Raw genomic sequence first — 3,115 nt, 5'->3', positions numbered from 1 at the left:
GCACACAGCCCCCCACTGCACGCACCTCCATTGCACGCACCTCCATTGCACGCACACCCCCAGATTTGCACACGCAGCCCCCCAGCATTGCACACGCAGCCCCATTGCACACCCCCCCAGCATTGCACGCGCGGCCCCCCAGCATTGCACACAGACCCCCATTGCACACGCAGCCCCCCAGCATTGCACACACCTCCATTGCACACGCAGCCCCAGATTTGCACACGCAGCCCCCCAGCATTGCACACGCAGCCCCACTGCGCCCCCCCCCGCACCCCCAGCCCCCCAGACCTGCCGGCAGCCGGTGGGTGACTCCGGCCCGTTCCCCTCTCGCCGCCGCCTTTGATCTCCCCGGTGCCGCTCCCGGGCCTCGGGGTCCACCCCGGGGGGGGGGGGGGGTGGTGTGTGGGTGGGTGGGGGGAGCCTCGAAACCGCCCCCCGGTCCCGTTCCCCCCCCCCCTCCCCGCCCCCCCCCGCCCTCCGGGGGCCGCCTTGAAACCGCGCGCGGGGCCCGTCACGGCTTTTCGCAGGGGCCGGCCAATCAGCGCCTTGTTTACACTGCGTGATTGACAGCGCGCTGGCGGGCGGCCAGCCAATCGGCACGCGGGAGGGGCGGGCGGGGGGGGGCGGCGGAGGGGGGGGGGCGCCCTTGCGTTGCAACGCAACATTGCGGTGCAATGCAACCCCCGCTGCAACGCGAGGCCCCGCCCTCGCCGCCATGCAGGGCGCATGCGCGCTCCTCCCTCCCCGCCCCCCCTCCCCTCCCCTCCCATTCATCCGCCGGGCTTGAATTAGGCGCCGCCGCTCGGCGTCTCAGCCCCCGCCGCGCCCTGATTGGCAGGCGCCTGGCGGCCCGCCAGCCTATTGGGAGAGAGCGCTGACGCTCGGCGGGGGCGCGCGCGGCGGCGGCGAATGGGCGCGGGGAGAAGAAAGACGTCGCGGGGAAGGGGGGGGGGGGGGGGGCGGGGCTTAACGCCGGCGAGGGGCGCGAGCGCCGCGCGGCGGCCAATCAGGGGAGGCGCTGGGGGGCGCGCGCTTATTAGCATGCGGGGCGCGTCGCCCGGCGGAGTGCGCGGCGTGAGCGGGGAGGCGCGGCGGGGTCCCCCCCCCCCCCCCCCCCAACCACCCCCCCCCTTTCCCTGCTTCCATTCCCCAACCCCCCCCCCCCCTCCAACCCCCCCCCTTTTTTTCCAGCCCCCCCCCGCTCCTTTGCTGCAGGAGCAGCCGGTGCATGGGCAGTGCACGGGCACCGGCAGGAGCACGCTGCGCACCCCGCCAGGGCCGCCCCGCGCCGGCGGGACCGCACTCGCCCCGCGCGCGCAACGCCCCTCCGGTGAGTAACTGCGATCGTGCGGGCGACCCGGGCCGCCGCTGCTTCTTTGGGCTTTATTTTAATTTTTGGCGCTTTGCTGCCTTTTTTTTTTTTTTTTTTTTGGGGGGGGGGGGGGGTCGCCTTAATTGTTTTTGCATTAATTTATTTTTTTCCCCCCCTTGCGTTATTTTTTTCCTTTTTTTCGGCTTTTTTTTTTTTTTTTGCATTAAAATATATTTTTGCGCCAATCTTCGCGTCAAAATATTTTTTTTTTCCCCCCTTAATCTTAACCCCTCGAAATATTTTTTTTTTCTTCCCCCCACTAAAAACCTCCGCCTTAAAATTTCGCCCGCTAAAACATTATTTTTTTTTTTTCCCCCCTCTTCTCCTCTCCTTTTTCGACCAGCGCGATTATTTTTGCATTGACCCTTTTCTGCGTTAATTTTTTTTTTATTATTATTTCTTTTTTTGCATTGAATCTCGCCTTATTTCCCCTTTAACCTTTTCTTTTATTCGCATTAAATTTCCTTCGCCTTATTTAAAAAAAAAAAATCGCTTTTTGTGTTTTGTTTTGTTTTTTTTGTTTGTTTGTTTTTTTACACGGCCCTTCAATTTTATTTAACAAAAATACGCTTTTTTTTTTTTTTTTTTTTTTTGCTTTTTCCTCCCCCCCCCCCCCCCACTCCTGCGCGGGCACTGCCGCTTCCCGGGGCTGCCCTCCGCCGCCCCCCCGGGACGATCGGGTCGCGCTCGCTCGGTGGCCCCGGGGGTGGTGGTGCGGGGGAGCCGGGGGCCCCCGCCGCTCCGCGCCCCTTTGTTCGCCCCGGCCCGGCCCCGGCAGCCGCCGTTCCCCCGCCGGATCGGGCCCGCCGGCCCCGCCGCTGCCGAGAACAATGCCCCGGCGGGGCCCGGCGCACCGGGCGGCCCTGCGAGCCGCTGCGGGCGGGCCCCGCGGCCGGGGAAGCGGCGGAGCGGAGGGGCCCGAGCAGCGGGGAGCGGCGGCCGTGCCAGCCCGGGGCGGGAGGGAGGGGAAGGCGGCGGGGAGGGGGAGGCCGGCGCCGTGCGGCGGGGAAGAGCGAGGGGCGGCCCCGGGGCCGAGCAGCGGGAACGGCGGTGGGTGCAGCGCGGGGGGAAGCGGGGCCAAACGCAGCCCCGTGCAAACAGGGGCCCGTGCACCGGGAACGGGGCGGGGGGGGGGGGGAACCGGGGCCCGGGAACGGGGCGGGGGGGGGGGAACCGGGGCCCGGGCGGCGGGGAGGGTGGAGGAGCCGAGCGGCGGGGAGAGGCCGGGGCCGTGCAGCGGGGGGAAAAAAGGGCCCGAGCGGCGGGGGGAGAACGAGCAGGGGGGGCCCGGGGGAGCGGGGCCGTGCCCCGGGAGCACCGGGAATGGCGGGGGACGGGCCCCGTGCACTGGGGGTACCGGGGAAACGGGGAGGGGGGGGGGGGGGGGTTGCGGGGATGGTCGGGGGAACCGGGGGCTCGTGCGGGGGGAAAAAGGGGGGATGCTGGGGAAAAAAGGGGATACGGGGGGCAAACGGGGGCCGTGCACCGGGGGAGCTGGGGACCGGGGGGGCGTGGGGGGGGGGCCGCAGCCCCCCGGCCTGGCCGCGCTCTTCACGCTCTCTTTTCTCTCCCTCGCACCAGGAGCGGAGGATGAGCCGGCAGCCCCGGCGCGGAGCGCGGCACGCCGCCGCCGAACCCGGCCCGCCGCGGCGCTGAGGATCGCCGGCCGCGCCGAGGAGCCGCGTCGGCGTCCCGCCGTGCCCCCCGCGGGCAGCGCGCGGGCGGGTGGGTGCCCCCGGC

Source organism: Pelecanus crispus, chromosome 12 (genome assembly GCF_030463565.1).
Source record: "Pelecanus crispus isolate bPelCri1 chromosome 12, bPelCri1.pri, whole genome shotgun sequence".
NCBI classification, from domain to species: Eukaryota; Metazoa; Chordata; class Aves; order Pelecaniformes; family Pelecanidae; genus Pelecanus; species Pelecanus crispus.
Note: the sequence above shows the minus strand (reverse complement) of the source record.